Source organism: Lissotriton helveticus, chromosome 5_1 (genome assembly GCF_964261635.1).
Source record: "Lissotriton helveticus chromosome 5_1, aLisHel1.1, whole genome shotgun sequence".
Classification (NCBI taxonomy): Eukaryota; Metazoa; Chordata; class Amphibia; order Caudata; family Salamandridae; genus Lissotriton; species Lissotriton helveticus.
Genome location: NC_136065.1, coordinates 79,749,450 through 79,774,571, shown reverse-complemented (window position 1 = coordinate 79,774,571; position 25,122 = coordinate 79,749,450). Strand labels below are relative to the sequence as shown.

The following is a 25,122-nucleotide window of genomic DNA, read 5'->3' as shown; positions in this document are numbered from 1 at the left end:
ATGGATTATATTCAGATGGAGCGATGTCGAGGTTTCAAGTATGTCCTTGTAGTTGTATGCGCTTTGTCCAGGTGGACAGAAGCATATCCAGTCCCAGATTACACAGCCGCGACCACTGCCAAGCAGTTGGTTCGTGAATTCTTCCCCCGCTATGGACTCCCTAGGGTCGTATATTCTGATAACGGCCAGCCATTCTCATCTGAACTGATGAAACACGTTTCCCTTTTGTTAGGGTACCAGTGGAAGTTCCATTGTATACGCCATCCTGAAGCAGCCGGTCTCGTAGAGAGACATAATCAAACCTTGAAAATCCGTATTGCCAAAGTTTGTCAAGAAAAAGGTGTAGACTGGTTAGTAGCTCTGCCAGTCGCTCTGTTTTATATGCGCATGGTCGCACATTCCAGATCAGGTCTGTCCCCGTACGAGGTCGTTTTCGGCCGCCCCCCAAATATGTGGGGTACACCTAGACCCCGAAGTATTACAGATGTTTCAAGTAATATGCTGACAGATTACCTAGCTTCCTTGATGTCTGCCCTACACTCTTGTCGTTCACAGGTTGCCGCTGCATTTCCCGACAATACTGAAGTCAAGCCACACGAGATCCTTCCAGGCTCTTTTGTTCTCGTCAGGAATTTTGATCGTTCAAGTCCGCTGGAGCCTCGTTGGAAGGAGCCAAGGTTGGTTCTCTTGACCACCCGTACTGCCGTCAAGTTGGAAGGCAGGAAGGGGTGGGTCCACCTGTCGCATGTAAAGACATTTCACGGACTCCGACCACGAACTGTTTCCAAGAACTTTTCCAAGGATTGCCAAGATTTTAAGGACTGCCGAGATACTATTCTTAAGGACTGTCCCGCAAATGACATTGATACCAAGCCTCCCCTGTTAGAGGAAACTCCGCAGCAGGAGTATAAAAAGAAATTAAGGTCTAGTAAAATAAGTCAGCTAGTTTAATTGTCTAAGTCCTCCCCTAGGTGAAACGGTTAAATAGGTATCTGACATGTATGAAATAGACCCCCATAGTGAGAGAGTTAGTCAAAACTCAATCCGATGTATCGTTTTCCTCAGTTTTCTATTGTTTTTCAGCCTCATGGTTACCTGCACGAGTTATGCATTTCATTTATGTTTTCCAATTTCTCATGTAAATAAGTCTTCTAATGCTACAGTAGAGCACACGTTTAGTGATCTGCCTCCCCATGAACTATCTTATCGTCTTGCTATGCGAAACAATTCATTCATCCGCATGCTACACTATTCACACCAGACCAGCAATGCCACTAATTGTTGGGTGTGTGGTCGACTCCCCCCTTTCCAGACACCGAAGGGAGTTCTGCCACTGTTTCCTTATCCATTCTCACATAACGGTTCATGTGGAGCATGGTCCACGTTAACGTCATCCTCAACTGATATGTCCTTCCTGAACAGTACATGTTTTCCAGACAAGCAAGGTCTTCCCCACAGAACAGGGTTAGATCTAGAAAATGAAGTTTATAATTTGGGTAATTATTCTTCGAATTTCATGGTCCTGAATGTTCAGTCTGATTCTACTCCAGACTTACCTGCTATGTCAGTATTACCAGTCAAAGGTGAACTATGTGTCAGAAATAATGGTTCCATACATGTAGGACATAGTGATTGTACTACTATTGTCAAGTATAGTGACAGTGGGAAATCTATTTTCAAAGCTTCACGTCATTCTTATTTTGTTTGTGGTCAGACCGCATATGTTCGTTTGCCCCTCGATTGGGAGGGAACTTGTTACATTGCATTCCTACTGCCACCAGTTTTCCTAGCTCCACCTGACTATCATAGGAACTCCCACCTAGTACATACTAGACACAAGAGAGACCTCCCGATTGTCGATTATACTGAAACTGCTCTAGAACAATATATAGATCTCAATAAAGGTTTCTTCCCCTACTTAGGTACTGTCGTGAATAGTAAACTGATACGTAGATTGACCAGAACCCTTGAAGTAGTAGTGACTGAATCTACTTCTGCTCTAGGTAACCTAACCGAAGAGCAATCTGCTATGAGAGTTGTCGTGCTCCAGAATCGTCTCGTTCTTGACGTCATACTGGCCGATAGAGGAGGAGCATGTAGAGTCATCGGATCTAGTTGCTGCATTTTCATTCCTAATAACGCGCCGTCTGTTTATTCAGCTATAACCAGACTCCATAAAATTGCCCATCTGTTACACCAAAATCCAGGCACCTGGACATGGTCCGGTTGGTTCTGGAGTATAATTTCTGCCTGGGGATGGAAAGTATTGTCATTTCTAGGTATTGCAGTAGCGATCATATTCAGTTGCTGCCTCTGTATACAATGTGGCCCTGCGATTTGCGGCATTTGTGCTACCTCTTGTATTCCTAGTCCCAAGTCCCGTCCTAAATCCCGTTCCAAGACAATTAGAGACGAGCAAATGATACTGTATGAAATGATAGATGGTATCATGAATATTGATGTTTCCTGATGGAAACGTAGTGACAAGGAGGGAATGTGGAAAAGCAAATTTTGCCATGTTCTGTGTCCCTACGTGTTCCCCATCTTATGTTATGTGTGCATGATCAATATGCATATGTATTCCCCATCATTGATTAAAGACGCAATCATAGTTGTGTCCATCTCTAGTATGCCAGTTTCCAGTTCTCGTGAATACAACGAGTATTAGGCCTATGTAAAGTTACGTTGCCACGTTTCACAGTGTGCACGTTATTTCATTGAAAAGTCCCCGTTTCTAGGCCTCAAAAGGGCCCGGACACCAGATTCAGCTCCTGTCTCCTGAGCCCTCGCTGAGGAGCGATACAGCCCCCACCTTTATTCCTGACCCTTCACTTACTTCCTGCCTCACAGTGCCCGGCTCGGCCTGGCTCTGCCTGCCAGTCTGCCAAGAGTATGTTATGATTCTAGTTATCAGTCCAGCCCTCCTTCTCTGCATTCCTAAGCTACTGAATCGCATCAATGGTTTCCGTCATGGTCTAGCCTTTACGTCTCCATGTAAGAGAAATACTGTATTAATGGTCATTTAATATTCCTCAACACGCACTACATGTAGAATAATTCATGCACCAGTCTTAGAATCTGTTAGCCTTTACCCTGATAACTTTTGGATTCTATCAACATGTTCTCTAAACATCAGATACTAGATAGTGTTTAGGTACATGTCGCTCTGACTCTCCAGACTTCAGTCTCTCCCTCTAGCGCAGAAGTCATAGCCCCCAGCTTCTCCTAGTAACACGTCATTGTCAGTTTGCGCGCACCAGTAGGTTAGAGGTCCCGGCTCCTTAGGTAGCCCCCTCCATGTTTCCGCCCCATTCATGACATATTGTGTTACGCTTACATCACATGTCTATGTCCACGCCTCCTGTTACACCTACTTTCATCCTTATCTTTCGCGACTGTTACTCACCCCACCCACTGCTCCACCTATTGTATGTACTGTAATGCAATTGTTTAAGTATATATACTTGTGCACTGTTATTAAAGAGCTAGCGCGCTCATCCCATCCTAGTCCTGTGCAGGTTGTCCTGTTCCTGTCCTTTATTCTGTATTAAACCTGCAAACTCCTACTACCTCGAATCTTGACTCTTATTTATTGAGCTATCTGTTATTGTTATATCTAGTCAAAAAGAGAGGTATTATTTATTTATTTACCACAAAGCTCTATGGAGAGTCAACAAATGAATCTTTTTAAGTGGTGCTGGTTTGACCAGAGTGTAGAACAGATTTAAAGACACTAAACATAATTGCTCTGTTGCCAGCTCTGGAAGATCCTTTTCCCAGTGCAGGGATAGAACTCCCATTTTCTCGTGTGTTGCGGAAATAAATATCAAACCACTAGGAAACCTCTTTGTTAGATTGTTGCTTAGCTCTCACCCGCTTGAGGAAGTCCTCCTGCACCGAACCGCTCACCTCCGACAACTTTTGGGATGACCACCTAGAAAATAGCTGCTCAGATATCAGATATCTCTTGTTATGTGATGAGGGCATCATCCTTCCTGAATTCTCCCCAGCTGGAAAAGTTGCCATGCTGGAGAGGATAACTAAGTTTATCTTTAAGCTACTCCGGGGTTCCAGGAGACCCATAAATTTGTGCCAGGTCCGTATAGTACTCTATCCCGAGAATTTTCCAAATGAATACCCACACCCTCAGGGCTGTTAAGAGTACCTTCAACTTAACTTGTTTAAAAACTTTGGGTCCCCAAACTTAAACAAAAAACGTATTCAGGCCTAAATGCTTCTTCGTAGCTCTATACAATTGACTCATGTAAGAATTATCTAGCTCTCCAGCCAAGAGCCGGGAATTCTTGAACTGGAAAGCATAACAAAAGGCTTGAAAATCCGGCAGAGCTAGCCCCCCTCACTTCAGTCTCTTCCAGATCTTGTTTCATGAGATCCTGGCTCTCCTGGATGCCCATATAAAGCTTCTGACCCTCCCTTGCTTCAGTCTCCTCCGGGGCTTCATTCATGAGATCCTGGCTCCCCTGGATGCGCATATAGGGCTTCCGACCCTCCCTTGCGATTTCGGCAAATGTTTTTGGGGAAAGGAAGTGGTTTAGTTTCAAACAAGATAATTACCTTAGGAAGAACCAGCAGATTTTCCCACCTTTGAAGGAGATTATCTATATCCCGGTGTGGTTTGAACGAGAAAGATCGTTGAAAAATAGAGACAAGAGGTGTTTGGCAAAACAGGTTCAGTTAGTTTGATTCAACATAGCGGGCGGAAGTATAGTTACAGGCACAGGGTCAAATTTCGATCAATCTGTAGCAGTCTTATATAAAGTTCATTATTGGCAGAACATTTTTTCTGCCGATCCTTGTATGGTGAGGAATATAAGTTGCTGCCTCTAGAGTCATAAATTAGTTTTAATGGATAATACAGGTGGGCCTCGACCTTGCATGGACACAATGTGGCCAGTGGGTAACGTGTCCAGATGTCTGGCATGAAGAGCACGTGATTGCTGTGTTCTGATTGGCCATATGTTCCTAACTAATGTGGCATCTGACTTTATGGTGCTTTAGAAGCACACGTACCCCCTCCAGCCATGTGTGCTTTATTGGAGCCAATCTCCGGCCATGCTTACTTTAATGGGGCCAATCTCCCTTGACCATTGTAGTGTCGCTGCTCCTATCTGTGGGATTGATCTACAGTTTCCTGTCCATGCATTTGTCGTCCGGGTACATGCCACCCCACCTGTGACCTGTGAATCAATAACCTCAGGCCTAGGTCTCAGTTCTTGCCTGACTACGTATTTGCGAGTCAGGTTGATGTGGAGTTCACAATGGGCAAATTCATTAAAAAGGACACCATTTTGTTCTCATAAATGAATGCATTGTTTCTCATATCAGCATTGATTTTTTTTCCATATTAACAATGGCATACCTTAGTTAGGGTTACATCCGGTATTTCCTTCAAACTCTTGGTTACCATGATCTTTAGATACCTAATCTGGTTTCCAGTTTGATGCCCTACCATCACTTTAGCCCATGTCATAATCCCTGTCTTTCCCTTATTGATTAGATATCCTGACAGACTCCCAGAATCTCCGGCATGCATCTCAAGCTGTGGAACAGAGATCTCTGGTTGCAATGAATACAAAACTATTCCATCAGCATACAGTGCTATTCTGGGTGGTAACCCTGCAGCTTCATAGGGAAGAATGGTCTAATCCTGTCATCTAGGAAAAAGGCTCAATATATAGACTAAACAGAATTGGCGACAAAGGACACCTCTGCCTAGTTCCCCTGGATACCTGAAAAGAAGCTGTAAGTTTGCCATAAACCAAAATCTTGGCTACCGGCACCTTCTATTACATTTGTACAAATCCAGTAACATTGCTGCTGAAACCATAATATCTCAATACCTCCCAAAGACCGACCCAATTAACCCTATCAAATGCTTTAGCAGCATTAATTCTTGTGATTGTTAACAGGTGATTAAAGGCCTCGACCATATAATTTGCATTGATAACTCAATGGGCTAATTCATACAGCTGTCTGTCAGGCACACACCCCTTTTGGTCGAAATGGTTTAAATGATATCTGACAACCTCTTAGCCAAGAGTCCTGTGATCATTTTGTAATCACAGTTCGACAACGATATAGGTGTTTAGGAATCTGCTAACCTAGCATCTTTACCCGGCTTAAGGATCATAACTACAGTTGCCTCATACCAGGTGGGTGGAATGTAACAGCTCTCCAGAGAGCTCTCATTAAAATAAGATACCCAGAAAGGGACCAAAGTGTTTAACAATTTTTTACAGAATTCAGATGTGATCCTGTCTGGCCTGTTGCTTTCCCATTACTGAGCCTCCAATCTGTTCCCTTATCTCTCCCTCTGTGATACTTCCCCTATAGCCTAAAATCTGCTGTTCCGTAAGATAAGGGAAATCTTTGTTTTGCAACAAATCTTTCATTACTAAGGTTTGTGGGTTCAAATCTGTCTTATATATCCCACTAAGGCAACCCAACATCTTGGTTGTAGATGATGGTGACACGGTTTACACTGGCAGGGGTTGGGTGTGGCAGTGTTGTGTTGTGGGTCCTGGCAGGAATGCACAAGGACCTCAGTTAAGAAGGTATTTATCAATTACATACACGAAACTCCACCAGGAGCAGATGTAACCTGTGAGTCAGCCCCCCTCTCACTGAGCTAACGGCCACTCCTAGAAGACCCACGCCGAGGCACTCCATAGCATCACACGACGCACGCTGGTCTCACTGAGCTATCTGCCATAGAACACCCACATCCTCTCACAAGATATTAAAGGTACTTTTAAACTTCGTTCGAGCTTTGATTGTTGTATATGAACAGTAACTCACACTGAGCTCTAGTCCGCAGGCGCTGCTCTTAATACTGATTATTATTTTGAATACAAGTCTTATGTGATGTTCATCCTCTGTTCCCGTAGCTGTCATTGTTCTTTAATTAAAAGATGATGTGTGTGTTATTACAGGTGTAATAATGTGAAGATTCAGAGCCCAGAGATGGTGAAGATTTATAAAGGTAAATATCATTGTGACGATTAGCTCTGTATGTTACTGTTCATGAATCGCGTGTGGTATGGGATGGTATGGTTTTGTGTGGTATGGTATGGAATGTTATGTTCGTATGGTATGGGATAGTGTGTATGGTATGGAATTGTATGGTTTGTAACGTTATGATTGGATGGGATGGTGTGGTGTGCTATGGGTTGGGATCATGGTATAATATGGTATGATGGGATGGTGTGGTTTGGAATAGGATGGGATGTTATTAATTGGTAATTTGCATTCAATGGAATGGCATGGATTGGTGAGGTGTGCTATGGAATGGTATCTCATGGAATGTTCAGGTGGTATGGTATGGGGTGGGAAGGGATTAGATGCAATTAGATGGTGTGGTATGGAATTTTATGGAATGGTATGTTATGGCGGTATAGTATGGAACGTTATGATGGGATGGTGTGATGTGATGTGGGGAGGGATCATGGTATAATATGGGATGGCATGGAATTGTACCTCAGAATTTGGTATTTACTGCATAACACATTCTGTGTTCCAGAGTTCTAGCTCCAACAGTGACTGAACAGATGCTTCTACCCTGACCCAGCGCATGCACCTACACTGACCTTGTGCATGCACCTACACTGACCTACTGCACACACCTACATTTACTTAGGGCACGCGCCTACACTGGCCTAGCACATGCACCGACACTGACCTGGCGCATATATCTACACTGATGTAGTGCATCCATCTACAATGCAGTGTAGTATATGACTGGTACGGTATACCTTCCAGTAGCTCGGTCACTCAGTAGCATCTAATGCATTGTACTGACTAGTACTGTATACCTTCTAGTAGCTCTCTCACTCTGTGTCATTTAATATACAGTACTAACTAGTACAGCATGTCTTGGATTAATTCTGTTTTCTGTACAATCTAATGCACTGTACTGGGTATTACTGTACTCCTTGGAGTGGCTCTCTCACTCTGTACCATCTAGTGCAGTGTACTGAGTAGTACTGTATACCTTGGTGTAGTTTGCCATCTATTGCAGATTACTGGCTTCAACTTTATACCTTTGGAGTAGCTCTGTCACTCGTCATCATCTAATGCTGTGTTCCTACTAGTACAGTATACCTACTAGTAGCTATCTTACTCTTAGCTATTCAATGCATTGTACTGACTAGTACAGTATACCTTCAAATAACTCTTACTCTGTACCATCTAATGCATTGTACTGACTAATACTGTATACCTTATAGTAGCTCCCCTTCTCTGTATAACTTTGAAATAGCTCTGTCACTCTGTGCCATCTAATAGAGTGTACTGACTAGTACAGTACTCTTCTAGTACCTCTGAGATGCAACCTCCTTGCAGACCAGTCGCCCTAAGATCTCTCATTCTTTTTTACCTGAAGGACAGCCGTGGAAGCCTGATTTCTTTTTGAGAAACCGCTTCACCACTTGTGAGCCTTTTTTTCCTCCTAGTTCTTGCTTCTGCTCTAACTTTGCTGCTTTAAGACTCTTATTTTCCAATAGTGGGGAAACTTCCAGTAGTAAGGTTGGATCTAATTGTAATAAGGGTTTGCTTATCATGTCACTATTTATTCAACTGTGGTCCGTTTTGATCGCTGTGAGTATCTGCCGCCTCAAGGCCCATAGGAATGAATGGCAATTACCGAATCGGTAAATACCGATTCTGTAATTACGGAATCTTAACGAATCGGTAATTTTTATCGATTTTTTTATCTACATTGCAATTACCGATTCGAAAAAACCGAATCGGTAAAATTCGGTATTTTCGAATCGGTAATTTGCAATTACCTACATCTAGCCCCAAATGTTATATACACTACATCCGAGCACACCCGATCATTATTTCTATTATCCAATTATAGCATGTAATACATTTCACCAAGAGAATCCTTTCTCATTGTCACACAGATCTCAACAAGTCCTTAGTCCAATTTCCTAAGAATCCACTTCACTACGCGTAGAGACATACTGGGGTAGAGAAGTTTATGAATGTCGGGCAGCTCTTAATATACAGCGTTTGCCTTTGTTTCCCCCGTTTTCTTTTCAACATAATAGGCATTTGGACTTATCAAGGTCCGTAGAACGAGTGGGATACACCCTTGGATCATATGTGACTGCAGATAACGATAGGTTCGAGGCATGTGGGCTGCTAAATTCATATCTATAGCATAGATCGCCGCCTAGTGTTGGGTCCGGATGATTGCACATTGTTGTCCTGGAAGAGTCTTCGAAGTATCACGAGATAGGTGGCTCCTCCCCTGGACTACAGTGCGCATGGGCATTGACTCCATCCCCAGATTGTTTTTTTCCGCCATTGGGTTCGGATGTGATTTAGACGTCTCCTGTTCGGAATCGATTTAAAAACACTCTTTCAAGGCCAAAAGGCCTTCGTTTATCCCGTCGGTATTGTTCGCGTTCGGTCTCGTGTATACTCCAACTCGTCGAGTTGGATATCTGAGGAGTCGGGTGACTCTTCGGTCATCGAGGCCCTGTCGACGCAGCAAGACTTCGACGGCATGGAACGGAGTCCGTTCAAGCACTGCCTCGTGTGTGGCTCGAAGTACCCACACATCGACGTACACCCTGTGTGTAACAAGTGCCTGTCGCCGGACCACAACGAGGCCAACTGTATGGCCTGTTCGAAATTCAGGTCGAAGAAGACTCTCAAGCTTCGGCGTGTGGCGCGCCTCGAGGCACAGCGGTCGGCCCCGGCGCCGGTCGACATCTTCGAAGACCCCGAAGCAGAAGAACAAGTACTTCAACTGCAAATTTCACCTTCATCGGCGGAGGTCCAGCCCGAATCCGAGGCAGACGTCGTGGGCCCAGACCTAGAAGAAAACGTCGATGAGGTAGGGGACTACGAAGAAGTATATGGGGCCGTGGAAGATAGCTCGGAGGATGAGCTATGCCCCGTTCGTACTCTCACAATGGCTCAGGTCACGGGATCGCCACGCGGCCTTACCCACGACCTTACACCTCGATCCACGGCCCCGCCTTCCGGCCCGGCTACAGACACCTCAGCGGAGCTGCCATTACAGAAATCGAAACTGAAACTCCCAACATCGGTATCGACGAAAACAAAGATGGCCGACACGCCATCGACACCGAAGACGTCTGCTCCGCCATCGACGCCGTCGTCTTCGGACACCTCGAAGCCTTGTAAGGCTATCGACCCGGCAAAGGTGTCAAAAGTGGTCAAGGAACCAAGCTCGAAGGAGGTCCTCGAGCGGGTGTCGAGCAAGGTGGTCGAGTCGAAGTCGAAGAAGACTGTCGAGCCTACAGCAGAGCTACCGATCCAAAGGGCAAACGGGACGTCGAGACGAAGTCGGCGAAAGGCACCGAGCAGAAGTCTGGAGTCCCAAAGCAAAAAGCAAAGGCTGCCGATCCGAAGAAGTCGGCGTCGCGCCTGCGGCCGTGGTCGGTGAAAGAAGCGCAGTGGTCGAGGAAACGTCTGCGCCTACAGCGGCCAAACAGACATCTTCGACGCTCGGGTCTTCCCCTGGAGGTGGACCGAGGTCATCACTCGGGTCGACGAAACTATCCGCTTCATTTACGAAGCAGGTCTCGGACTCCCTCAAGCGGATACGGGACAAGGCGTCGGCGTCGGAGCCGAACACACCTTCAGCATCCCAACAGCTGGCCCCACCGAAAAAGACTTTGATGCCGATCCTCTACACTCTACCGCCTAAGGTGGCGCCGAAAGCCTTTGCACCACGCTTGGTGACCAAGGACTCCGCAGTTTCGACCCAAACTCACTCGAGCGCCAGTTTCGGTCCTCGACAACCTCTACTGGAGGAGCAGTCGGCGCATTTCATGGACGCCGACACAGGAAACCCACGCTATACAAGAGGAAAATTACATCACAGCCTCTGGAGTCGTTTGTAATTCCTCTCAAGCGGAAAAGACCAGCACCAGAGACTCCAGTGCTGGTTGAACAAATTCCTCCACAACCTAGGAGAAGTGCAACACCTTCACCCACTTGCTCAGATGGAGATACGGGTGAACAAGATGAGGAGTATAACTTTCCTGCAAACACAGACACTGATGAGCAGCAGGACTCCTGGATGGACACTGGTGATCAAGGGGATCAGCAAGTTGTCCAGGACCCTCAGGTTTATGGTGAAAACGTCTCCCACCGAAGACTCTGCGGAATTTAATGCCTTGATTGAAAGGGCAGCTACAAATCATAAAGTGGAGATGCATGCTGACCCAGTGGAAGATGACTTTTTATTAGACACTTTCTCTGCTGCAGAAAAAACTGTGAAAACTCTTCCTATGCTGAAGGGGGTCCTTAAGCATGCCACAGACATTTTCAAGGAACCCACCAGAGCGAGGGTTGTCAACCCCAGGATAGAGAAAAAATACAGACCGGCACCTGGCGACCCAACCTACATCCGGGGCCAGTTGCCCTTAGACTCTTTGGTGGTCTCTAATGCCCGCAAGAGGGCAAACTCTCAAACAACGGGTGAAGCTCCTCCCCCGGATAAAGAGTCCAAAGTGCTGGAGGCATCGGGGAAAAGGGTGGCAGCTCAGGCAGCAAACATCTGGCGCATATCAAACACACAGGCTCTGCTGGCCAGATACGATAGGGCGCACTACGACACCCTAGAACAACTGCTGCAACACCTTCCAGACCAGTTTAAGGAGGGAGCTGAGATGCTTATACAGGAGGGCAAGCTCATCTCCAACGCTGCGATAAAATGTGCGCTCGACGTTGCAGACACGGCAGCGAGGGCGATAAACACTAGTGTAATGCTGAGGCGTCAAGCATGGCTCCGCATTTCAGGGTTCAAGCCGGAGATCCAGACAACTATCCTTAACCAGCCTGTTAATCCAGACCGGTTATTTGGCCCAGAGGTGGACACCACCCTCGAAAAAATCAAACAAGATACTGAGACGGCCTAATCCATGGGTGCTCTCCAGTCTCAGCACTTCCAAGGGAACACTTTTCGTCGCTCAGGCAATCGAGGTGTTACCAGAGGACACTTGGCACAGCAGACGCCATTCAACAAGGGTGGGGCGCAATCCTCGTACCCCAAGCAAGGTAGAGGAGGGAACCGGGGAAACAGCGCCAAAGGCAGAGGAAGAGGCAACAACAGCTCCCGTTCCTCTGCCTCCAACAAACAGTGACTTCCTGTCACTGCCCCCCGACCATCCAACACCTGTCGGGGGGAGACTCCAACAGTTCCTCCCTGTCTGGCAGTCCATCACCACAGACAGGTGGGTACGGAAACTTATCCAGTTCGGCTATTGTTTGGAGCTAACGTCCACTCCACCCTACATTCCCCCAAAACAACGTCCTATGTCAGCCGAGCACTTGCACTTATTGCAGCAGGAAGTTCTTGTAATGCTGCAAAAAGGCGCGATAGAGCACGTGCCGGTGGAGGAAGAAGGCACAGGGGTGTATTCCCTGTACTTCTTAATCCCAAAGAAGGACGGCTCACTCAGACCGATTCTGGACCTCAGGCCTCTGAACCAGTACATTCTTTCAGAACACTTCCACATGTTAACACTGCAACAGGTTCTTCCATTACTAAACCAGGGAGGCTTCCTCGCAACCTTGGACCTCAAGGATGCTTATTTCCACATACCACTCCATCCTTCACACAGAAAGTATCTCAGGTTCACCATACAAGACAGTTATTACCAGTTCAAGGTTCTCCCCTGCGGAGTGACCACTGCCCCCAGAGTGTTCACCAAATGTCTGGCGACGGTAGCAGCGCACCTCAGGAGACAAAACATACATGTCTACCCTTACCTAGACGACTGGCTCGTTCAAGCCAAGTTGGAGCGACAGTGCGCCGCAGACATGTCTCACACCATTCACCTTCTTCACGGTCTGGGGTTTTCACTGAACTATCCGAAGTCGCACCTCCTGCCAGCCCATGTGCGGCAGTATTTGGGCGCGACAATAAATACTCTGACTTCCACAGCTCAGCCGAACCAAGCACGGATCGACAACATCCAGTCGCTAATCCAAAGGTTCAGACCGCAACACTCCCTCCCAGCGAGAGTGTTCATGCAGTTGATAGGCATGATGGCCTCCTGCATCTTTATAGTCCCGCACGCCAGGTTGCATATGCATCCGCTCCAGGAATGCCTGGCACGTCAGTGGACTCAGGCTCATGGCCAGTTGAAAGACCTAGTGTTGGTGACCGGTCGGACATACAGCTCTCTGCATTGGTGGACTCCATACAACCTTTGCAAGGGCCGACCGTTCCAAGAGCCTATGCCACAAATTGTCATGACGACGGACGCATCTCTCCAGGGATGGGGGGCTCATGTGATCCACTACACAGTGCAGGGACTATGGACAACGCAACAGAAAAAGATGCACATCAACTACCTAGAACTGATGGCAATCTTCATGGCACTCAAGTCCTGCAAAGTACATCTGTGCAACAAGGTCGTGTTGATCCGGACGGACAACATGACGGCCATGTACTACATACAAAAGCAGGGAGGTACACACTCTCCACAGCTGTCTCATCTGGCTCAGGGCATGTGGAAGTGGGCCATTCAGAGGAACATCTTCCTCATGGCGGAATACCTCCCGGGCAAGGACAATCAGATGGCAGATCTGCTCAGCAGGTACAGCCACCAGATGCACGAGTGGGAGATACATCCATCAGTACTCCGCCCGTACTTCCAGCAGTGGGGTCATCCAGAGATGGACCTGTTTGCCACAAGGGAAAACGCAAAATGCCAAAGCTTTGCCGCCAGGTTCCCTCACCCACAGTCGCAGGGCAATGCGATATGGATGAACTGGTCAGGCAGATTTGCGTACGCTTTTCCCCCAGCACCTCTCATACCGCTGGTGGCACGAAAGCTAAAGCAACACTCGATGACTCTCATCCTGGTTGCTCCAACGTGGGCACGCTAACCATGGTACACCACGTTTCTAGAACTCTCCGTGGTACCGCATCAAAGGCTGCGCCTCGCACCCAGGCTCTTGACGCAGAACCATGGCGACATTCAGCATCCAGATCCGCAACAGCTCAATCTGGCGATCTGGCTCCTGAGGTCTTAGAGTTTGGCTACCTTAATTTGCCTCCTGAATGCATGGACATCATCCGGGAGGCAAGAAAGCCCACTACCAGAGCTTGCTATGCAGCAAAATGGAAGCGGTTTGTCATTTACTGTACAGAACACAATATCAACCCGCTAGATGCATCCATTCCTAACATCATCTGCTATTTGTGACATCTTTACAAATGCAATCTAGCATATGCCTCCATTCGGATACACTTATCCGCCATAGCAGCTTATCTTCAAAACAGGCAGCATCTCTCTGTTTTCAGGGTGCCTGCCATTAAAGCTTTTCTAGAAGGGCTGAAGCGGGTCATTCCTCCCAGGACCCCACCCGCTCCGGTATGGAATCTCAACGTGGTCCTCACCAGGTTGATGGGTCCACCTATTGAGCCTCTACATTCATGTGAGATTCAATTCCTCACATGGAAAGTAGCTTTTCTCATTGTCATCACGTCTTTAAGACGTGTTAGTGAGCTACAAGCGCTCACAATCCAAGAGCCATTTATACAAATTCATTGCAACAGGGTGGTGCTCCGCACTAACCCCAAGTTTCTTCCTAAGGTGGTGTCGCAGTTTCATGTCAATCAAACCATTGAACTGCCCGCATTCTTTCCAAACCCAGAAACAGTAGCAGAAAGAATGCTCCATACGCTGGACGTCAAAAGGGCATTAATGTACTATATTGACAGAACACAACCTTTTAGAGAGACACAGCAACTCTTTGTTGCCTTCTCAGCCCAGCACAAAGGCAACCCCATTTCCAAAGCAGGAATAGCCAGATGGATCGTTAAGTGTATTCTGATTTTCTATCAGAAAGCTAAGCGCACTTTAACGGTCCCCCCCAGAGCCCACTCCACCCGCAAGTTGGGGGCCTCCATGGCATTCCTAGGTAACATTCCTTTGGAAGACATCTGTAGAGCAGCCACATGGTCTACACCACATACGTTTACCAAACATTACTGTGTGGATGTGCATTCCAAACAGCAGGCAGCTGTAGGACAGGCTGTTCTTAAAACACTTTTTCAGACTTCTGCACCTGGCACGGGCGGCCGCCGTTAATGGAGGGACTGCTATGTATTCTATGCTATAGATATGAATTTAGCAGCCTACATGCCTCGAACTGAATATGCTACTTACCAGTACGCATCTGTTCTTGGCATGTAGGGCTGATAACATTCATATCGCCCACCCTCCTCCCCGGCGCCCGTAGCGGCTGCAGACTTTTCTTGCATTCAATCATTAGCATGGACATCACTTACACTATAACACTCCATCTTTGCCACAATGGCTAAAAACAATCTGGGGATGGAGTCGATGCCCATGCGCACTGTAGTCCAGGGGAGGAGCCACCTATCTCGTGATACTTCGAAGACTCTTCCAGGACAACAATGTGCAATCATCCGGACCCAACACTAGGCGGCGATCTATGCTATAGATATGAAAGTTAGCAGCCCTACATGCCAAGAACAGATGCATACTGGTAAGTAGCATATTCATTATATACATGCGAGACTTCGTTCAACCATGACAATATAAAGTCGCTTCCTTGTGGGGTAAGGTTGTGAAATATTAGAATACACCTATCACGAGGTTTTTAATATGTATGCTCACCTGATTATGACCGAATGACCTGCGCTTTAACTTAAGGTGTTTTGAAATAATGACCTCTGAGCTAATAACAGAACATGCTGAATCTAACAACCATGAGCGGGTTTTTATTACATAATGGTAGAGACAGGAGGTGCCAAAGCACCAACATGTAGATTTTTCCATATATAACAGATAATTGAATCTGTTTATTCTGTTCTTTTTAGAAACTGATATTTTTATGAGAAAATTGATCAACAATACATTGAATTATACAGGAGAATTACAAATTACAATCCTTGATATAAAACTCCATCATTTAGGTGAGAAGTAGAGATTATTCACCTAAAGTTTATTATGCATGGGGTGACGGGTATCTACATCTTTTCACACTATCACATAGGATGAAACTGTTTTTTTCTTTCTTTGTGGTTTTTATGTCCTCTGTGTTTTCACGTACAATAGTGATTGATGAGTGTTTCACAATGGGGGTGTTACACCTGGATGATTTCCTGTGTGTGGCCTAGGGTTCACTTTACTAACAATACTAGGAATTTTTTGCATATGACGCATTGTTTGACAATAATTAAATCAAACAATTATATGGCGATGATGTCAGCACAAAAACATCAAAAGTTGTCTATAATCATGTGTAGGTTGAATGCACGCATGAAGGGGTTGTTACAATTATAAATATATGTTTGTAAAATAGACAGTGACACTGTGGACAATATCCCTAAAAAATGTACTGTATATGTATTTCTCTGCAGCCTTGAAAAAGCCCTGCGGGCGAAACGCGCGTCGGCTGCTGTTCATGCCAACACTTTTCTATTTGAAATAAAGTACACAGGACCTGATTGTGAAGTATGACTTGAGCCCTTTTTTTTAAGTGGATTCTCAGGAAATTGGACTAAGGACTGTTGAGATCTGTATGACAATGAGAAAGGATTCTCTAGGTGATATGTATTACATGCTATAATTGGATAATAGAAATAATGATTAGGTGTGCTCGGTTGTAGTGTATATATCCTTTGGATCAATAGCTTGATTAACACCCCAGTGGGTGGGTGTAAAACACCATTGATAAGTACCCCTTAACAAGTGGCGTACAAGAAATGAATTGTGTTTCGGACTTTGAAGGTCAGTAGATGTGCGGGTCAATTGAAGCAAACCCACCTTTTCTGTGTTTTTAAGATATAAAAGACATTACAGAGGAAGCAAGTACAGTGCATTCGGCAATGGTAGTGATGAGTAACAGATAGTGTAGGTGCACAATGAGTACAGATTATGGGGTTGGCGGATCGTCAGGGTAAAGTGTAATCGTGGGGGGGAGGGTACAGATATGTCCTCTGTAGGCATTCCAGGGCTCCCACACCCTGGACCATTTCTTAGGGCAGCCACGAGTTGTGAAGGCTGTCTTTTCTCTGTACATGCACCAGTCTAGATCGTCTTTCCAAGTGTTTACTTCAGTTGCCTGCAGCGCCCCTCACTTTTGTGCTCTATTCCTTTTTTCCACCATAAGTCCAAGCGTGGCCCATTGCGTATGACAAACATGTAGGTTGGTAGGCTCCCAAATATTTAAGAGGCATCGCCTTGCTTCAGGGTAAAGGACAATTGAGAGCACCACACTCAGTACTTCGTGGATCTTGCACCAGTAAGTTTGGATATATTCACATTCCCATAGCATGTGGAAAAATGACTCTTCTCATCCACACCCCCTCCAACAATCACCCGAGTCGGATCTACCCATCCGGACTAGAGTGGGCCCTGTGATGTAGACTCTGTGTAGGATTTTCGGTTGTACTAGCCTAAGCCTAGCTGAAATGGCCACAACTCTAGGTGAGGACACCGCCTCCTGCCAATCCTCGTTGTCTAATTCAAGGTCATCTCGCAACCATTTCTCCCAGATTTTTGTTCACCGTGGACCAGATGTGGACAGAGTGATTAGTTGGACCTGTAAGGGGGTATCGTTTAGGCTTGGAATATATTCCCTGATTGAAATTCCCACCCGGGAGAATCCATCTGTCCATGGCATAGCCAGGGTCATCAAATTGACCAAAGGTGCCCTGATTAATGGCTACGAGGCGTGCCGCCCCATAATATTTCTTAATATCTGGGAGGCTGATTTCCCCCCCCCCCATCATACCAGTTAAGTGTGAGTTTAGTCAGAGCGATGCGAGGCTTCCCATCACACAGCAGGTCTCTCTGCAGGCTCTCGACCTCTCTAAAATATCCCACTGGGACTGAATCCATGGCGTTCTGTAAGACGTAAAGGAAGCGGGGCAGTGACATCATCTTGAAAAGGGCCGCTTTGCCAAACAGTGACAGTGGGAGGGTTTTCCAAGTGGCTATGTCTCGCTTAAGCCTTTCCAAAGGCGGGAGACGGTTTTGGGTATAGCGACGTTTGGGATCCAGTGTAATATAAATACCCAGATATTTAAAGCCCACAGTATTAACTGGAATCGGGCAATTGCCCGGCGTAAGAGGAGGGTCTCCCATTAGGACAATATTATCAAACTAAGGTTACCCCCAATATATTTTGAGGTCTAGAGGAGGGGGAAGGAAGACATGCTAAATATACCAAAGAACCTCTAATCTGACCTTCAAGATTTTTATCAGTGGATATGACTCAAAAATCTACTTTTTAGAGTTACTGCACACATATCAAAATTTCAACACAACAATTGGTTTTCATTTGAATTCTGTTTATTTATCATATTGATTTATTATTTTTTCATTTTTCATAAATTCAGAGGATTTTTTTATATATTTATATATTTTTAGACTTATTTGTTAAAAGTAAGATGACAATAATTTACAATTAATTTTTCAACAATAGAGAAGAAAACTTTTCAGACAAAAGATTAAATACCCCCATTACACATTTATAAAGGTCTAAACAGTATCAACATAATCACTCACTCACTCAAACCTATCTCTCCATTCATGCTTTGCATACATACATACTCTCATACTGTGCAAGAAATACTAACAAGAGATATCAAACCGTCTAAGAAACAAGTACCCTATATGACAAACATGAATTATTTCACATGGCATCAATCCCATATGTTTTTTGTGGTGTTAATCCTTATTCTGAAGGTCCTCTTTGGTGGAGTTCTCAGATGTTTGTAGAAGGCCTACGTACGTTTCGGTGACAACTAGATTCTACCACCTTCATCAGGGCCGACAAGTACAAACAAATAAAAATTGTGGTTCTTCATATATTCGTTCTATCTTGGAATATTCTTAAGATTCTGTAGTCAAGGATGACCCATCTTGTATGTAATAACGGCAGTTTCAAATAGTTACCAAATGGTGTATCCCCTCTCTGAAGATTATTAGGACTTTTGCGTTTATTTTTCTTCTCTTATTGGGACAATTTAGTAGTTCTCTGTGGCTACTTTGTATTTTCAAATTGCGTATCCGATGCGGGTTCGTTGTAACTCGTCGGTCATCAAAAAAAGTAGTCCCAACAGCAATGCGTGCTTCCTTAGCGTTGTTCTGTATCGCCTCCAAACAGTGGGGTTCCTGCGCATCCAATACACTGATTAAAATCTTGAAAGGTCAGATTAGAGGTTCTTTGGTATATTTAGCATGTCTCCCACTAGGACATGAATAGGGAATTTTTTCCAGTTGATGGAGAATCCGGAATATCTACCAAATATTGCCATGATATCGAAGACACACACTAACGATTTCTTCGGAGATGCAAGGTATAAAAGGATGTCATCGGCATAAAGGGAGATACGGTCCTCCCACCCAGGGAACCAGTACAGGCCTCTAATCATTGGGTCTTGACGAACCTATGCCGCCAGTTGTTCAATGGCCAGGGCAAAGAGGAGGGGAGAGAGGGGGCACCCCTGCCGAGTTTCCCGGCTTAGTAGGAATGGGGCTGATTTCTTGTTGTTGACCACAACCTGTGCGTTGGGTTCTGAATACAAGATCTGCATCCAACGAATAAATTCAGGGCCAAAACCTAGTTCTGTGAGTACAGCAAACAGGTAAGGCCACTCAATGGTGTCAAATGCCATGGTGGCGTCTAGTGACATCACAAGGGCATCTTCGTGAATAGTGGCTACTCTGCCCAGAACACCACATAGTCTGCGCAGGTTCAACACGGTGTTGCGGTGCGGCTTAAAACCTGACTGATCAGGATGGACAGGTCCCCCAATCACCTTGATCAGGGGGTTTGCCAGGAGTCTGGCCAGGATTTTAGGTTCAGCATTTAGCAGGGAGATTGGTCTGTATGAGGTGCAAACTGTTTTGGGTCGACCCTCTTTAGGGAGAGTGACTAATGTGGCTAGCCTCCGGTCTTGCGGTAGCATTCCCAACTCTTTACTTTCATCGAACATGGCTTTTAGATATAGAGCTAATTTGTCTGGTTTAAGTTTGTAGAGCTCGATTGGCAGACCAATTGGGCCCAGGGCTTCCCAGGAGTGCAAAGCTCTAATGGCCTGTGCAATTTCATCCTTAGTTAAGGCACTGTCTAGGAAGTGGCGGTCATCTGTTGACAGGGTTGGAAGTCTAATGTCTCACAGCAGGTTCTGCGCTTCTTCCTCTGTGTGGGATGAGCTGGAGGCGTAGACCTGGTATTGGGTGGCAAATTGATTTGCGATGGCTTGATGGTTGGTAATGGATTTTGCATCAGCACCTATTAGTTCGGGCACCAGTCCTTCTGCCAACTCCTTCCTGTCAAGCCAAGCGATCAGTGTCCCTGCCTTGTCTCCCAGTTTGTATATTCTTCCCAGTTTTTCCCTCCCGAAGCACTTGGCCCTGTCTGTCACTAGAGCTTTATATTCATCTTGTTTGAGATGCAGTGTGTGAAGTTTTGCCGGTATGACCTAGTCCTCTAAGTCGTTTTTTAACCTGCCTAGTTCTACCTCAGGTCAACAATCTTCTTCTGTCTCTCTTTTTTGGCACCAGATATGAGTGATAGCGCTTGACCCCGAATTACGGATTTGAAGGCTTCACAAAGGGTCTGAGAAGAATCTACTGTTCCATCATTTTCAAGGAAGTATGAGTTGATAGCTAGTGACAGTGCTTTTCGGATTTTAGGGTTTCGAAGATGCCATGGGTTAATGGAGGTGATGCCTCCCACCCATGCCTGGCCAAGTACCCTCTTGACCCAAATCGGAAAGTGGTCTGAAATACCTCTGGCTAGGTGTTTAACGTCTCGGAGATCTATACTAGTTTTGTGAGATGGACAAAGCAGAGGGACACCACAGATTTCCGTTCTCATGTGGCACCTTCTAGTTAACGACCTTTCGGCTCCACTACACCGCTGTTCCGAAATTACTTCACTCGGCTCCACTGTAACCTTTCCTAATTGTGTTGTTATTTTGGCAAGGAACTTTATTATTTGGAGCACAATTGTCGGAATTGGTTGGTGTGGTAACATCCACTGTTCATGGAGATGTCTTTAACTGCAGCTTAATGTCGTCCAAAACAGATTCTACAAATCTTGGGAGTGATGCCAGTTTATCTAAAACTGGACTGCAGACACAAGCAGAAACATATTGTGTGTCAACTTGTGCCCTCTGGAATGTACAGAGCTTTTGTATTGAATAAGTCCACCTAGATGTCTGACTTACTAGACTGGTATGTTAAGGCTTCGATGATAGTTTGAAATTAACTAGGCAAAATATCCCACGTATTGTCGTTTCGTCCGCAACAAGGGGAGTGGCGGTCCAGTACTTCAGCTTGTAGGGAGATGTCTGGAGTCAGTGATAAGGGGGAGCCAGCCAGGGGTATTCCTTCTCCCTGTATCAACACAGGCTTTGCCTTTGGAAAGGTCTCATCAAATTGAGTCTTCCTCCAGAACTCAAATGGAATTCGACAGCCCTATTAGAGAAATACCATTGGTAATTTACTGTTTTGTTCCCTGGACAGGATCCTTGCTGTCCAAGCCTGAAAGTTGAGGCTTAAAGCTGTTATCGTTGGAATTAAATGGTTGGTGCACCTCAACTATCACTTGTCTATCCGTGCCATTTGTCAGGATAGTGTTTGGCTCTATTACACATTTAGCTGCCAGTGGCCATTGGAATTAAGACCCAGTCCCTCAGGAACTGTATCCAGCTCAGACTGCAAAATCTCTAACTCATTATGACTTTTCAATGAGCTGAACACCTGACTTTACCTTCTCTCCATGGCTTGGAAGCTCCTTTTTGCCAAGTCCTCCCACTGGAAGGCAGGTTTTTTAGTTTTAATTTCTGCGGAGGTAACTGATTTTAAACATATCTTCAGAGTTTTGGGTGTGATTTCGGAAAAACCAGGTTAAAATGCACGTAGCGGGCTTTGTAATCTACTTGCCTCGTGATATGTAAGTAAAGCAGTCACTGGATTCTTTAAAAAAACAAATTTCGTCTCCATTTCCCCCTGTACTATTTTGCTGGTAGTTTGAACCTCTGCTATAATTGTTCACTCAATCAATTAATCAATCAAATAAAGTTTATTCGGTTTCACAAAAGTAAACCATAAAAGGTACCCCCCTTCTTGTTCTGTTCTAGCCTCTGCTTGCGTGGGTTTCATATTTTTTTAATATCAACCAATTGGAACACTTTTGTCTACTCCGAGCAGTTATTGGCTCCCCTCCTGTTCTTCCTGAGAGCATAGTGGGCCTATCAACCTCGCTATACTGAGTATCTAAATTAACGCAGTAAATATAATATCCTTTGCGGGTTTTCCACTTTATGCGCTGTCAGGGACTTAAAGATTACACTGCGCACCCCACATAACCACAAGATGGTTACTTCAACACGTAAAGTCAGACACAAGTCTTTGCCCCAGCAAGGCTATTAGTGGGAGGGTTTTTTGTTCACCGGGGCACTGGAGTGTTGGACGGTCAGCTACAGGTGCGGACATCCGAAGGAGAATGCGGCACCGGCCTTGTACCAGCCGCTCTCGCGCCTCTTGGAGATTACCGCAGCACTGGCCATACCTGCAACCAGTGGCGTAACGAAAGTTGAGGGGGCCCGATGCAAGGTACATGGTGGGGCCCCGTTCTGGATTTAATCTGGAGCTCTCAGGCCTGAGTACTGTGCTGAGGGAGCCCCTTGCAGCCCAGGTTCCCCCTGCACCACAGGGGGTGAGTGGGCCTTTGTTTGCCACTGCCTGCAACCACCTGCCTCCTGGGTTCTTAAGTATAATCCCCAGCTCTAGTTGCTTCCAGTGTCACTACTTTCTTGTTGCCCCTGTGTCCTCGCCGGTTCACCAGCCACACTTCTTGACTTAGACTGAATATCCCAGCTGCAAAGGGGCTGATGCTGAGCGGAGCGAGCCTGAGCTTGGTAAATGTCCCACGCAGGGCCACACTACCGCTACTGCTGCCCACGCCAGTGTCTTGCTGCTGGAGCCCTTCTGCTGAGACCTCTCTGCCAAGGGGCCGCTGGGACCGCACAGGCAACTTCCTCTTCGGAGCGGAGCCGTGGGGATGCCAGCGCAGGCTGGTACAAGCTCTGAGCTCTAGCAATGCACCCAGACCGGAGCATGGGCCGGAGGCTCACAGGAGCTGAGCCTCTCCGATCCGCTCCTGGGATTGCGGTGCGTCCTCGTATCACTCGTGTCACTCATTACCATCTAATACAGTGCACTGACTAGTATTGTATACCTTCTCGTAGCTCTACTACTCTGCACCATACCTTTGGAGTAGCTCTGTGACTCTTTGCCATCTAATGCACTGTACTGACTAGTACTGTATACCTTCTAGTAGCTCTCCTACTCTGTACCATATATTATAAAGCACTGACTAGTACGGAACACCTTGGATTAGCTCTGTCACTCTGTGCCATCTAATTTAATGTACTGACTACAACAGTTTACCTTCTAATCGCTCTGTCACTCTAACATTGTTATGCAGTGTATGGACTAGTACAGTACACCTTTTAGTAGCTCTCTTACTCTATCATCCAATGCAGTGTTCTGACTAGTACAGTACACCTTCGAGTAGATCTGTCACTCTGTACCCTTGAATGTACTGTACTGTCTAGTACTGTATACCTTCTAGTAGCTCTCCTACTCTGTACCATATATTATATACTACCATCGAAGGCAGTGTAATGGGTAGTACTGTAGACCTTGGAGTGTGTATTTCATTCTTGGCCATCTAATGCAGTGTACTGACTAGTACAGTGTACCTTCCAATAGCTTTATCTCTCAGTACCATCCAGTGCAGTTTACTGATTAGAAGTGGGTACCCTGGAGTAGCTCGGGTTACTCTGTGCCAGGTAACGCAGTGTACTGACTAGTACTGTATGCCTTGGAGTAGCTTTGTCACACTGTACCATCCAGTGCAGTGTACTGCCTTGTGCAGTACCCTTTTAGTACCTCTGTGAGCAGTCTAGCTCTGTGCGCTTTAGTGTAGTGAGCAGTCTAGCTCTGCGTGCTTTAGTGTAGTGAGCAGTCTAGTGCGCGCTTTAGTGTAGTGAGCAGTCTAGTGCCTTGCCCTTTAGTGTAGTGAGCAGTCTAGCTCTGTGCGCTTTAGTGTAGTGAGCAGTCTAGCTCTGTGCGCTTTAGTGTAGTGAGCAGTCTAGTGCTGTGCGCTTTAGTGTAGTGAGCAGTCTAGTGCTGCGCTCTCTAGCGCTGTGTGCTCATTCCAGATGTGGTGTAAATTAATCATATGTAAAACAGAAGCAGTTATTACAGCCTTTCTTTGTGTCATTAAATCTCTAATTGTGAATCTCTTCTCTGCAGTGATGGTGACTCTGGATCCTGACACGGCTCATCCTCTGCTCCTCCTGTCTGAGGGGGGGAGACGAGTGAGATACACGGGCACAGCACAGCCCCTGCCGGACACCCCCAAGAGATTCACCAACCTCTACCCCTGTGTGCTGGGGAGCGAGGGGTTCACCTCCGGCAGACATTACTGGGAGGTGCAGCTGCTGCAGGAGGAGGGAGGGTGGAATGTGGGGGTCGCAGCAGAGTCTGTGGACAGGAAGGCAGGCTTCACATGCTCACCTGAGGGGGGAGCCTGGGCTGTGCTGGGGTCGAAGGGTCAGTACAAGGCTCTCACCTCCCCTCAGACCCCTCTGTCCCCTCGTGAGAAGCCCCTGAAGCTGGGGGTGTATCTGGACTACGAGGGGGGGCGGCTGTCCCTGTACAATGCTGACTCCATGGAGCTTCTCTACTCCTTCCCGCAGGCCCCCTTCACACAGAGGCTCTTCCCCTACTTCTGGCTCTGGAGAGGAGCGGAGCTGAGGCTGGTGTGAGAGCTGCAGGGAGCTTCAGACCCTCATCCTTCCCTCCCTCCCCCGGCGCAGTGATAACAATGTGACCAGGAGCACAAGCAGAGACCCTTTTAAATAATAAAATGCTCCATTTGGGGATAAGTCCCTGGGGGGGGGGGGCAGTGACTGGAAAAGAAGGTTTCTTTCTTGTAGATTTATTAATGTATCGAGGTCAGCCGACCCCATGGGCAGAACCCCCTCCCCCTCAACTGTCTCCCCAGTTTAAACACCAACATTCCAAAGAATCTGCAAACATCAAC

The 25,122-nt window shown here is 46.2% G+C and overlaps 1 pseudogene; it reads left to right on the top strand.

Annotated features, from left to right (window-relative positions):
• LOC144752394 (zinc-binding protein A33 pseudogene) lies at window positions 1–24,844 on the top strand (annotated as a pseudogene).
• The last annotated feature ends 278 nt before the right edge of the window (window positions 24,845–25,122 follow it).